The sequence below is a fragment of the Enhydra lutris genome, unplaced genomic scaffold, assembly GCF_002288905.1.
Source record: "Enhydra lutris kenyoni isolate GAN:26980312 unplaced genomic scaffold, ASM228890v2 scaffoldscaffold426, whole genome shotgun sequence".
Lineage (NCBI taxonomy): Eukaryota > Metazoa > Chordata > Mammalia > Carnivora > Mustelidae > Enhydra > Enhydra lutris.
The window spans coordinates 1-14,182 of record NW_019154510.1 but is presented as its reverse complement, the minus strand read 5'-3'; the positions used below and the strand labels follow the sequence as shown (position 1 = coordinate 14,182).

The following is a 14,182-nucleotide window of genomic DNA, read 5'->3' as shown; positions in this document are numbered from 1 at the left end:
TACAGGTGCTACGGCTCTTCCAGAATCTCCCCCTACCTGTTGTCACAGCCCAGTGACCCCCTGGAGCTCCTGGTCTCAGGTGAGGGTCCCTGACGATGTCCTGTCTGAGCTCTGTCAGCTCAGGACTCACGTCTCAGGAAAGCCTGACACAGTTACACATGTGGGGGCCACGGGGGCTCCACAGAGGAGGGTCCTGCCCTGGAGAGGTTGGGAAGATCCACAGTGTGCACCCAGGGTCACCCATCCTGCAGTCTCAGCAGAGTAAGGAGTAGGGGCTGCGTGGGGGGTGAGTGAGGATGATGGTGAGTAGACAGTGCCTCCCACTCACCTCCTGTCCCTCCATAGCAGAATCTGATGGTGTTGTCATCCCACGGTACACTCTCCTGGACAGAATCCTTCCCACCTGTGGGCACCACTCTGCTGCCCCCCACCTGTGCTCACCTGTGCACCTCCATGCCCCTCGGTGCACACATGAGACCCAGGAGGGGCCAATCCCGGCTCACAGGAGTCCCCAGGGAGGCTGCACCTTATGTCCATGTGCACTGTTGTCCTCTCTACAATGTGTGTGGAAGGTGGCCCAGTGTCCCTGTGTCTGCTTCTCACACCTTCTAGAGCAGCACCTGCAGATGAGGACAAAGGGAACTCAGGTGACAGGGACGCCAGACTCAGAAACCGTCCTCCTTCTCCTGTGTGCATTGGGGTTAGATGGATTCACACGGTCCTTGTGGGGCACCAGCTCTGGGAACTCCCCGATCTTAGCACGTTTTCAATGAGTCTCATTTATCTTATTTGTTTGTTTATCTGTTGGTTGGTTTGTTGGTTTATTTACTTATGTAGCTCTTCTTCCCATCTCCATCCACACTGCATGCGAGCAATAACGATGTTCCTATGAACCAGTGCCTGACCATCACCTTTTGTGGATACATATTTATATGTCTGTTGTAGATGTGTGCACACAGATCCCCCTCCCTCTCTCTCTCTGTGTGTGGCACTGTGGGTATCTGTAAGTAAATGAAGAATGAATTAATGAACATAACCAAGGAGGAATACTGTAGGCACAGAATAAAGTGCAGACCCTGAAGGAAGGGAGCTGGTTGACATGGAGGGACAGGGACCCAGCCCCAGACATCATCCCCTCTGTGCTCCTGACAGTCAGGAGCCCCTGCTCCAGACCCTCACCCATGGATGCTGCTGGGACCTCAGCTACTGAATAAGTAGGAACCGTCATCTACAGGGACATGAGCCCAGGAGGTCTTGTGTCCCAGACAGAACAGAGAACATGCAAGGACATGATGATTTCTGTGCTGGGAGGCCATTTTTCTCTACAACCCTGAGCTGGTGGGGCACAGCCAGAATCTATCCCAAGTGACTCAGAAGCAGAGTCTGAAATCAAAGAGAACAAGGAGGCTGAAGGAATCCAGTGAGGAGAGCAGAGGAAAGCCCTCTAGTGCAGAGAAGGGCTAGTTCAGAAACTGTACAAAAACCACATAGTGACAGGCTGAGGATAGAGACACAGAGCAGAGGACAGGCGGGACAGGGGTCTCCAGCTCCTTCCATCTGCTTCCATCTTCCCTGCAGAAGCAGCTGGCACCGTGAGCCCACCCCAAAACATCTCAGACCCCAGCAGTGGTGAGTAGGAGAAATTTCCACTGATGGTGCTGGTATGGAGGGGGTGTCCTGTCTGGGGAAGCAGGTCCCCTGTGTGGACATGCAGGATCCTGGGTGATTTGGGTCCTCTCTGACCTCTGCAACTTCTCTGTCCTCATTCCTAGCCTTGGACCCCAGAGATTACACAGTGGAGAATCTGACCTGCCTGGGCGTGGCTGTCTTGATCCTGGTGGTCCTTGGGATTCTGCCGCTAGAGGCTCAGCACAGCCAGAGAAGGACCCCAGACACAGCCAGGAGCTAAACGTGAGGGGGAGCAAAGCCACCATTCCGTGTGGCAGAGCTGTGGACATGCATCCAGGTGCCCAGAGGGATCTCGAGGAAAGCCTGCAGCTCACCCTCGCTGATCTGTCTGCTGACAACATCAAGGGGAAGCATGGTTCAGGCGCAGGACATGTCTGGGCTGCTCCCTGTCCGGGACTGGTCCCTCGTGACCTGTGGTGCTTTCCCTCCTGCATTGCTGGACATTCTTGACTGCTCCTCTCTTTCCTCATCCCTGTGACTTGAGGGTTCATCCCACACAGCATGCCTGGTTCATACGTTCCTACAGCGGCAGCTCTGGTCCACCTTCATGGGATACATTTTCCTTCACTTTCCATTTCCACCTTCCCTGATGGGTGCTATTGTCCTCTGTCCCTTCAGCCCAAAACACAGATTGTTTTCATAAGTAAATAAGTGGGTGAAATTAGGTCTGCTTTGGAACAGATGAATCCAAAACCATTCCCTGAACTCTCTTGGACTCATAGAGTTCTGTCCTCATGTGGCAACACATGGTAGAATCTTCCAGAAACACCATCAGTTTGAGTGAGCTCAGGGGTGTTTGAGGTGAAGTCAGGTGGGAGCTGCTACACTGACTGCAAGGAATAAATGGGTTTTCCTTTTTTTTCTTTTTTAGCTGTGATTTGTGCGCCTTTGAATTTCATTCTGTGAGGCATCTGCCTTGGGCTCAGGTCATGATCCCAGGGTCCTGGATGGAGTCCTGTGTTGCGGGATGCCTGCTCAGTGGGGAATCTGCTTCTCCCTCTGTCCCTCCTTCCCGTTTGTGTTCGCTCTCTGTCTCTCTCTTTCTGTCTCTCTCTCTCAAAAATAAATAAATAGAATCTATAAAATAAATAAATAAGTAAATGAATGTATGAATGAAGATAAAGTTGTGTATAACCGTCCCTCAGAACAATGTACTGACCACACATGCTTGATCGTGGACCTGCAGGGGCCCCTGAGGAGAGGATGATACACATCCTTCCAGCGGAGCAGCTGGGATCGCCCACCTGCTCAGGTCGGAACTTCTGTTATCTTCCCTTCTCGGGAGATCACCTGTAGTTAATTAGATGATTCCTTTAAATGCCTTTACTCAACCCCAAATCCTATAGTGCTTGAACAGGCATATCTCGTTTATCTATAATCTGCTTCCTCCTTTTATTGTTATCTCATAGCTAATAAATATGGGACTGAAGAGTTGCTCTGGGTTGCGGTCTATGCACCTGTGGACCCCTGCTCCCGCTCTCTGGAAGCGGATTTGTTTGTGCCTCGTTCTTCTCCTGTTCACCGTCGGGAAGTGGTAGTTGTGATTTTGGCTTATGCCTGTTTCTTTGCATGTTTAGATAACATAAGATATGAAATACTCCATAATTATATACATTTGAGCAAGCATTTTAAGTGTAAAAAAATTAATTTTGTGCACTCACCACACCTTATGAATAGATTTGTAAATCTGATAATCTCATGCAGATTTTTTTTGTTTTTTCATAACCACACAGTACATCATTAGTTTCTGATGCAGTGTTCCATGACTCACTGTTTTCGTACAACACCCAGTGCTCCCTGCAATCTGTGCCCTGCTGAATACCCATCACCAGGCTCACCCATTCCATTGTATATATGGACCACATCTTCTTTTAATAGTGACTCTGAAAATAAATGGGCTTAATGTTCCAATCAAAAGACACAGGGTATCAGATTGAATAAAAAAGTAAGAGCCATCCACATGCTTTCTAGAAAAGAACCAGCAGAGTTTCACTTACTTGTGGAGCATAAGGAATAACATGGAGGACATTAGGAGTAGGAAAAGGAAAAGTGAATTGAAGGAAATCGGAGGGGGAGACGAACCATGAGAGACTGTAGACTCTGACTGTACAAAGCTGAGGGTTTTGTAATGAAGGGGACGTTGGGGGAGCCTGGTGGTGGGTATTAAGGAAGGCAGGTATTGCATGGAACAATGGGTGTGTTGCATAAACAATGAATCTTGGAACACTAATAAAATAAAATTTAATTCAGATGTTAAAAAACAATAAAAAATAATAAATAAAAATTTCTTTGATTTCCCAGATTAAAAAAAGAAAAAGAAAAAGAAAGAAAACATTGCCTTGTTCCAAGTACAGGAGAGGACCCAATGATGAGGAGCTGGGAACACTGCTGCTGACGGGCTCTCCTCCTCCCTCACAGAGATGAAGCCCAAGGCTTCATGAAGTCCCTGTCTCTTTGTGCTTGAGGATGTGGGCCCTGCCAACACTTTTACCTTTGTCCTTTCAAGCTCCCCTGGGCGAGTAAAGCATCCCTCATTCATGATTCCGTAAAAGAGCATATCCCGATCTCTCTGCTTTTTTCTTCTCCTTAAAACTCAGCTCCCGTCAACTTCCTTTGCTTTATCGGGAGACACGGAGACACAGATCTGAGGGACACATCCATGCATACCAGCAGCCTCCTGCTCTGTCTGTGTCTCTTTGCAACACCTGACCACTGGCCCCTCGGACTGTTGCCTCACACCTTCCTCGCTGCTCTCCTTCCAGACTCACAGTATCCACCGGCCCCCCGTTCCCTGGGTATCTGCATGTTCTCATTTCAGTCTCTCTGTCTGTCATCGGACAAAGCATCCTCAGCGTTGACTTCCAATTTCGTGTTCTGCCTTTCAGCTGCATCTTCTCACAGATGGAATGATTACTCACGTTAAGTTTTTGCTTTTATTTTTTTACCTACAGAGAATTGAATTAATTCATTTCCAGATTTCTATGTTCTTTCATAATATAACTTCATTATTGCTGCAAACACTCGATGTGCTCCAATCTATCAGTAGTTCACACTTTTAACATAAAATGAGTTTCCTATATTCCTGCCGTTTCATGTCCTGGGCTATGATTGACGGGTCTGCACACAGTCTTCCTGAGCACTCCTTATCACCTTGGGGTCACTCTCTGATGTCCATTCCTGTTGGACAACACCTCCTACACCCCTGAGTTCCAGAGACAATTGCTTCCAGGGCTGTCCTGAAGCTCAGGACTGTAAGGGCTGGGTGGTTACAGCCCCACTGACCTCTGGCATCCACTGTCCCAACTTAGCATCTGAGCAGGGATGTGTCTGGCAGGGATGACTCCCACGGGAGCCACACACTCACACAGGGACAGCTGCCTATGAGGGTTTCACTGGGCAAAACTCTTCCACACACACACACAGAGGGGACATGGCTCAGTGCTGATGTCTGGGCTGGGTCAATGGGCATAGACATGCCAGAACCCACCCCACACATGGTAGAAGGGTCACACTGCTTCCACAGTCAGTGAGACACTGGATGCCCTTCGTGCCTGTGATAATGTGGACTCCTGTTCTGGTCACACAGAGGCAAAAATAAAATTTGACGACTCCCAACTTGACCCCAGGCACCAGCGGTCACTCAGCTTTCACTTCCGTTTCTATTGTGGTCCATGTCAATTTCAGAAACTTTTATTTCTCATTTCCTGCAAATACCTGTTTCTAATAATTTCAGAAACATTATAAATAGCATTTCTTGGTGTTAAGACACATGGGGTCTCTCAAGGATGTGGAGAGCTAACTGCAAGCTGACAGGGTCCTGGCAGTCTCGGGAGTCTTGCCAAGGACTAGCTCTTGCAATCCCTGCAGTTCATTCCATACTTGATTGGGATCACATTAGCTCTCGCAGTCATGCTGACACAGACCTTGAGCTCCTCTGTAAATATGCTTGAGAAAAGTCTCTTGCTTTGAAGAAAGGTGGTCACCTGGGACTTGTGGTCCTCCAACCTCAATCTCCCTAATAAGCATTCTTCTTATTAAAGTATAAAATAAAGTCTCTTAGGCATGTTGGGGCTCTGCTGGGTCATCAGCCTGTGGAGAACTCCTGATCCCAGCTTTCTCTCTCTTGTTTTTCTTAATTCCCACCTTTCTCGGCCAGTCATCCCTGGGACTTCTCACGATGATCACTGATCTAACCTGACTGTGGGGTCTGACACATGGACCTCTTCGGTCTTAACCACACCCCTCTTAATCAGGTCAGGAATCTAACATGATTCATCCCATCCACAATCTAGGTCCCACTGACCTCACAACCACTCTGAGGAGTAGAGTCAGGATAGCATGCTACAGACCAGGTCACTGTGCTCATGGTCACCTGGGCAGTGGACACTGGAGTAGTAATGACATGAGAATCAGCTTTGTCTCTCATATCAGAGCACTCACCCAAGTATTGTTCCCTATAGCTTACAGGCAAGACCCCACGGTGGAGAAGACGTCTCTGCCCCTGGCACTGAGGAGCCAAGAGGGACTCACACAGGCATGTGCCCATGAATGGGGTATGGACCATGTCACAGGAAAATAGAGAAGTCCTTGGAGGCTGTGACAGAAAGAGAGCCCACACTCCAGGGCCAAGAGAGGATCTGTGTTCCCTTCCCTATTTGCGTCTATTTCTCCTCTGGGCTCATTGCCACCGTGACCTCGACTTGAGCCATTCAGAGACATCACACGAGTGTCTGCTCTGACATGAGCTCCCCAGCATGGCAGGAACCCATGTCCTCTGCAGCAGCTCTGAGTCTGGGGACCCATCTATGGTGAGGACCAGGGTTGTGGGGATGAAGGAGACCCATGGGGGAAGCTCTGGGAGAGAAGGACCTGCCCTGGTCTCCTCATCTGATTGGGCATCACAGGGAGCCCCAGGGTCCCCCCACCCCGCTGCACCGTCATGGACACCAGAGCCAGGCTAGGCCCCTGGGCAGGGGTTGTTCACCTTCCTATTGTCATATCCTGCGTACGTGACAACCCCATGATAGGACAACTACCTCTGAGAACCACACCCTGTATGTCTGCCTGTCCTGTGGGCACCGTGGTCTCACCCTCTGCACAGCTAGAGTGAGAGAGATGAGACACCATGACCCCCACCTTCATGGCCCTGCTCTGTCTCGGTGAGATCTGAGGAGGGAAAGGGAGGCCTTAGTCTGGGAGGAAGCCACCCCACAGTCAAGCCCTGGTCTGTCAGAGACCCCAGGCTCAGGAGGCTCATGGGGAGGAGGGGTTCTGCTAGGATTCGGGGCAAACCTCTCACAGGGACTCTCTTCCAGGGCTGAGTGTAGACCCCAGAATGCAAGCACAGGCAGGTGAGTCTGTCCGCAAAGGTCCCAGTCCCACCTCCTCACTAGCGACAGGGGTCACCCACCAGGCAGTTGGGGATGGAGAACAGCAGTTCTGGGCTGACCCAGGGGGCACTTCTGGGGGTTTGTGGTTGAACTGGTACCTGGGGATGGGGAAGGTCTGTATCCAGCCTCTGTTTCCTACCAGGGATCCTCCCCAAACCCACCATCTGGGCTGAGCCAAGCTCTGTGATGCCCTGGGGGACACCTGTAACCATCTGGTGTCAGGGGAGCCTGGAGGCCCAGGAGTACCACCTGCATAAAGAGGGGGACTCATGGACCTGGGACACACAGAAGCCACTGGAGCCCGGGGACAAGGCCAACTTCTACATCACATACATGACAGATGCATATGCAGGGAGATATTGCTGTGACTATGAACGCCCAAATGACTGGTCAGAATACAGTGACCCCCTGGAGCTGGTGGTGACAGGTGCGAGCCCACTCAGAGTCCCAGCCCCAGACTCTGCCCTCAGGAAGGGGGTGGGCTCTCAGGGGTCTCCCTCTCACAGCCCAGTCTGGGGATAATGTGGGGGGGGGTCTGAGCCTGATTTAACATCACCCCCTCCTCCTCTCTTAGGATCCCATGGCCAACACAGCCTCTCAGCCCTGCCCAGCCCTGTTGTGACCTCAGGAGGGAACGTGACCCTCCAGTGTGCCTCACGGATGGGATTCCACAGGTTCGTCCTGATGAAGGAAGGAGAGCGCCAGCCCTCCTGGACACTGAACTCCCAGGCAGCCCCCGGGGGGGGACCCAGGCCCTGTTCCCTGTGGGACCCGTGACCCCCAGCCTCAGGTGGACATTCAGATGCTATGGCTATTCCAGCAACACCCCCCTGGTGTGGTCGGACCCCAGTGACCCCCTGGAGCTGCTGGTCTCAGGTGAGAAAGTCTGACTGTTGCCCCATCCATGTTTTGAGGCACCAGACAGTTAACGGTGACTCTGCTCCCAGGGGAGCCCCAATGAGAGGGTGGGTGAGGGGACCATGGGGACTCACAGGTCAGAGTCACGAAGGGTGATGGACAGTGAGACCCGGGGGTCAGGACAGGAGAAGGGAAGTTTGGGGAGAAGCAGCCCCTGCCTTCCACGGCTGGTCTCTCCCAGGTGTGTCGGGGAAGCCCTCCCTCCTGACCCAGCAGGGCTCTGTAATGACGTCTGGACAGAGCGCGACCCTCCAGTGTTGCTCTGATGTTGGCTATGACAGATTCGCTCTGTCCAAGGAGGGGACACCTGACCTGGCCTGGCGGCTTGGCTGGCAGCCCCAGGCTGGACTCTCTGGGGCAGACTTCCCCCTGGGCCCTGTGAGACCCTCCCACGGGGGCTGGTACATGTGCTATGGTGGACACACACTCTCCTTCGAGTGGTCGCCCCCCAGTGACCCCCTGGACATCCTGCTTGTGGGTGAGGGCTTACAGCATCAGTCAGGACCCTGACTCTCACAGGTCCTGCCAGAGGAGCCCCAGGTGGTGGTGGCTGGGACCAGAGGTGGGGGGTCCCGGGGGAGGGAGAGACAGAGAGAGACAGGGGATGGGATGGCACAGACTCAGAGGACACAGATAGACGCAGTTAAGAACAAGGGCTGGACAGCCCCTCACCTGCCCTTTCTCTCTCTAGGACAGCTGCCCTACACACCCTCCCTCTCCGTGCAGCTGGGACCAATGGTGGCCCCAGGAGAGAATGTGACCCTGCTGTGTCAGTCACGGAGCTCTGTGGACACTTTCCTTCTGTCCAAGGAGGGGACAGCCAATCCCCTGCTGAGTCTTAGATCACAGTACCGAGCTGGGCAGCACCAGGCTGAATTCTCCATGAGTCCTATGACCCCAGCCCCCGGGGCCACCTACAGGTGCTATGGCTCCACCAGCACCTCCCCCTACCTGTTGTCACAGCTCAGTGACACCCTGGAACTCCTGGTCTCAGGTGAGAGTCGCTGACTCTGTCCCCTCCATGTCCCCACATTGTCTTTAGGGCCCTGTGTCCATGAGGCCTCTGGTCTAGGATGGGAGTGAGGGGGTCCAAGGGAATGTCAGGAGAGGGGTTTACCCCTCACGGTACAGGAGGGAAACAGGCTCTTCCCACCCTTGCCCTGCGCTCACCCACAGCACCAGAATTGTCCCGGTGGAGGAGGACATTTGGGGCCACAGGGCACATGAGGAGGAAGAGCGTGTGCAGCGATAAGGTGTCAGGGGAAGCTCCAGCACCCCCGCCCCACACTCCTTTCTTTTCCCCAGGACCCTCTATGGGTGCCAGCCCCACAACCACAGGGCCAGGCTCAGCTGACTGTGAGTCACAGGGGCTGCTGTCCAGTGGCTCTTCTTCTAGGCTTTCAGAGATGCCAGGGGGACTTCGGGACTCCAGGGGCTCTGAGGCTGGTGGAGGGGGCTGCGGTGGTCATGGCAGAGGGAGAGGGAGGGGCCCAGTAGGGGAGGAGCAGTCAGGTGCAGTGGGGAGTCCTGCATGCCCCGCACCTCACCCTTGCTGACCCCAGGAGGCTCTGAGGGTGAATGAGGGTCTCTGTCAGCCTTAGTGGGTAGGTCCATGGGGAGCGGAGGCTGAGCTGCCCCCTCGGTTCAAGGGCCTCCGGAGGTGCTGGCTGGCACGTGCCCCTCCCCTGTGTGGGCCTCAGTTTCCCCAAGTGTAAAGGAGAGAGTCGTGGACAGAGTAGATTTCCCATCAGACCATGGCTCTGATCCTGGGAGAGGAGGGCTCATGGGGAAGCCCTCCAGGGAGTGATCTATGGGTCCTTTCACAGCAATGACAGTGACATTGTAGGGGGAGGGGAGGGAGGACAATCACAATGGCTGGGGGCATTCCGGTAATAAGAGTAATCTGGAAGGACCATCAGCTCCGGAAGAAGATGCAAAGAGACGCTGTGCCCCAGATGGGGCCCCAGAACTGCGAGCTGGCGTCTGCACAGGGGACAGCATGAGGAGAACACAGGGAACCCACAGCTGGGTTCCAGTCCCAGCCCTGCCACCTCCATGCTGGGTGACCTGAGACACATGAATGACCTCTCTGTGCCTCAGTTTTCTGTCGGTGGGGTGGGAGGGAGGGGCAGCAATCGTCTGCTGGGTGATCGTTGATGGGGTCAGAGCTGAGAGTACAGAGCCCAGCAGGTTCCTGGCACACAGTAGGTGCTCAGTTAAATGGCATCACTGGCTCATTCATGGTGTGGCTCCTGCCCAAGGTCCCAACTGGTACCTGTACATGCTCATCAGGGCTGCAGTGGCCATCATCCTGCTGCTCGGCCTCCTCGTCTTCCTCCCAGTTCGACACGGGCATCAGGGCAAAGGAAGGAAGTCGGGTGAGAAGGGAAGGGGGTGACCGGCTCCAGGTGTGGTGGCTGCCCCGTGGACCGAACAAGGATGGGCTCAGGGCAGCGGCCAGAGGGAAACCAGAGTGGTGGGAAAGGCCAGCATAGGAGGACACTTGTGCAGAATCTCAACTCAGAGAATCTAGAAAGAAACCCCCAGGTCGGCCCCCACACGCCAATTGAAGGTTGTTCCCCCTTTCGATCTGGGGAGATGGAGAAACACATGGACAGTATTGTGAAGGGCATCTTTCCCTGGAATCAAAAGGGGGGGTTGTACACTCCCAGCCCAGAGGGAGACTGATTCCAAACATCCTGCAGGGGCTGCAGACCCCGAGCCCCAGGACATGAGGCCTGCACGACAGGTAACTCCTGCCCGCAGTCCCCCAGACTCCCACCCACCTGCCCTTGCTATGCCCCCCCTAACACCCTGTCTCCTCCCCAGCTCCAGCCCAGCCCCTGCCGCCCAGGAGGAGAGCCTCTGTGAGAGGAAGGGGGCTGCCCTGGGGGTGGGCTGGGAGGGTCCGGCGTCAGGGGTGAGGACTGAATTCCCACATGCCCCTCAGCCCACTGCTGAAGCCCCGGGAGGGCAGATGCCCTAACTGGGAGCAGGGCAGGGTCTGTAGCCCTGAGAGGAGGGCTCAGGGGACCTTGCCAAGAGACACACCCCGTTCTGTCCCAGCAGACGCTGCCATGCAAGACATTCAGCCTGAGGAGGGGGTGGAGCTGGACCATCGGATGAGACCCCCAGCCCTCGTGCGGACTCCAGGGCACTCGTGGTGCCAAACTGAATCCAGTGGACACTTCCGTGTCCTCACACCACCCAATCTCACTAGTGTCCTTCAGAGGCCCTCACGCTCCTTGGGCACCCAGGATCAGCCCACTGTGACCTCATGGGGCCTCCTCTGTGCTCCCCTTGTCTGGCTCCTCAACCACTGTCTGACTTCTGGTTGTTGGGGTGCATGCCCACGTCTCAAGAGGGTGCATGAAGAAATGATTCTCCCACTGGTCACGAAGCCCCTTCATTCATTCAGCCAGCAAAAAGCACAGGGAGCCCAGCATTTGCCAGGCCCCACCTAGTGCTGCCGGCATAGCTGTGAGCAAATCTGACCACCCTCCATGAGTTCACTTTGTGGGTGGTGGACAATATGCAAGGAAGTGGGCAGCATCCTCAAGGGCAATGTGTGGCCAAGGGAAATAAAACAAGGGAGGAAGGTAGCATGTGCAAAGGTCCTGAGGCAGCATCAATCTTTATCAGGAACATGGCCCATGTAGCTATGACCAAATGAGCAAGAAACACTGTCTCGAATAGAATCAGAGCAAGAGTACGAATCATACACTCCAATGCTCAGGAAGCCCCTGCAGAGTTCACCAGGAAAGTGACCCAATGGGCAGGAAAGTTTGGAAGCATCACTCTGGCAACCGTGGGGAAAATTGTCTGAGGCCATAGAGGGAAATCAAGGAGACAAACCTCCCCCTCACTGTCTGTCCGCAGCAGAACACACAAGATGAAGACCCCCAGGGACCAACGTACGCCCAGGTGAGCCCGTCAAGATCAAGACTCAGCTGGGGACTGGCCACTTCTCCTTCTCCCATGTCGGAGGGATTGCTGGACTCGGAGGACAGACAAGCAAAGGAAGACAGGCAGACAGATTGTCAGGTGGGTCCCTTCTTCTCCAAGCCTCCAGGCTCCCCCTCTCAATCACAAGCCTCCCCTCTCTTCCCCACTGCACGTTGTTGCATCTGACACATCCCAGGGTGTGACTTACACCCAGCTTCACCCCTTGACCCTCAGACAGGAGACAAGGGCATCCCCTCCCTCCCAATCAGGGGAGCCCCCAGCAGAGCCCAGTGTGTATGCTGCTCTGGCCATCCACTAGCCCAGGAGTGGTCCTGATCCCACACTCCATGGAGGGGGACCACTGGGACCCTGGAAGGCACAGGAGCCGCCCACAGTGGGTGCCACCTAATGATGACCCCAGCCAGCCTGGACTCTTCACATGGACCAGTAAGAACTCCTGGGACCCTCTGGGAGTCACTGATTCTGCCATCAAAGATAGTAATACCCCTACACTTTGGAAATCAAAGCAACAGGCTTCTCAATTACCCATGGATGAAATGACAAAATCCTAATGGAAATGAGAGAATGTTTACACTGAAGGACACTGTAAATGTTACACATCAAATCTATGAAATGGGAAAATAAGAACCAAGAACCCATCTATTAGAACAGAAAAAGACTGAAATAATTAATGACAGAACCTATTCTATTGAGAATTTGGAAAAAGAATAGCAAGTTATTCCAAACAAGGGTAGAAGGAGGAAAATAATAAAGACAAGACATAGCTAGCAATGAGGACAAATTTAAAAATAGAGAAAAATCAATGAAGGTGAAACTGTTCTTTTTTGTAAGCAATGGTCACATTTATAAACCCTAGCCACAAAACCTAGAAAAGAGAGAGAGAGAGAGAGAGAGGAGGTACACATCAGAATTATGAGGATGGCGTTCCATCCTACAGCCTTTAATAAATTTTGAACAGAATATTATTAATTCTTTTATGCTGATATATGAGACAATGCAGATGAAATGGATAAAATTCTCAAAATAGAAGCTACTAAATTGATGGAGAAGTAGAAAATATGTATCACCTTATGAATACATTGAATGCATTGACTGTGATCAAACCGTCCCCCATCTGAACTATGTGGAAACTGAGAGAAATGGAGAACAGAGTGGTGGCTGGCGGGGCTGGGCTGTGGAAATGGGGAGGTGTTGGTCAGGATTACAGATAGAAGAAGAACAAGGTCTCCACAGTTGTAAGACCACAAGTTCTGGGGATCTCACGTACAGCATGATGACCGCAGCTCATAACACCGTATCCTATTCTTGAATGTTGCAAAGAGAGTAGATCTAACTGTTCTCATCACATACAAGAAAGGCAGCTGTGGTATGGCATGGAAGTGTGAGCTAATGGCATGGCGATAATCATTTTGTAACATACATTTGTATCTGTTGAGGAAGCTTCATTGGCAATTTCCTCCAAACACTTCTGCCCTTAGGAAACACACACACTCTCGCGCACACACATACATGCAAACACTCACACACACGCATACGCTCAAACACACACATGCATACACACAATGAAATTATACAGGCCCTTCCTGAGAATAAAAAAAGAAGCAAAATTGCATCAGGCTAAGAAGAAATAGAAACCACTACCAGGCAAGGAAATTCCAGAATGGAAAGGCACAGGAAGTTCCCTCACATAAACTCCGATGTGAATCTCTAAACAAAACGTTCACCGATGAGATTCAGCAATGTATAAAAAGGACTCTACATCATGATGGCACTGGATTTGGGGGGAGGGGAAGGCAGAGTAGCTGAAAATTTTAAAACTCAATCAATATAATGCAATACATTATCAGTATAAGTAAAAAATGACCTTCTCACAAACCAGGGGGCAGGGGGATGGGGAGATGGGTGAACAGGTGTACAAACTTCCAGTTACATAATAACGGTGCCCAGGGGTGTAAAATACAGCGTAGGGAAAATAATCCATGATACTGTAATAATTTTTTGTGTGACACATGGTAACTGCACATCTTTTTTTTTCTCTCCTTAACTTTTTTAAATTTTTAAATTTATTTTCAGCGTAATAGTATTCATTGTTTTTGCACCACACCCAGTGCTCCATGCAATCCGTGCCCTCTCTAATACCCACCACCTGGTTCTCCCAACCTCCCACCCCCCGCCCCTTCAAAACCCTCAGACTGTTTTTCAGAGTCCATAGTCTCTCA

The 14,182-nt window shown here is 52.2% G+C and overlaps 2 pseudogenes; both read left to right on the top strand.

Annotated features, from left to right (window-relative positions):
• Positions 1–1,637, top strand: part of LOC111140295 — a 3,677-nt pseudogene extending 2,040 nt beyond the window's left edge.
• A 5,168-nt stretch (positions 1,638–6,805) lies between these two features.
• On the top strand, positions 6,806–12,261 carry LOC111140294 (annotated as a pseudogene).
• The last annotated feature ends 1,921 nt before the right edge of the window (positions 12,262–14,182 follow it).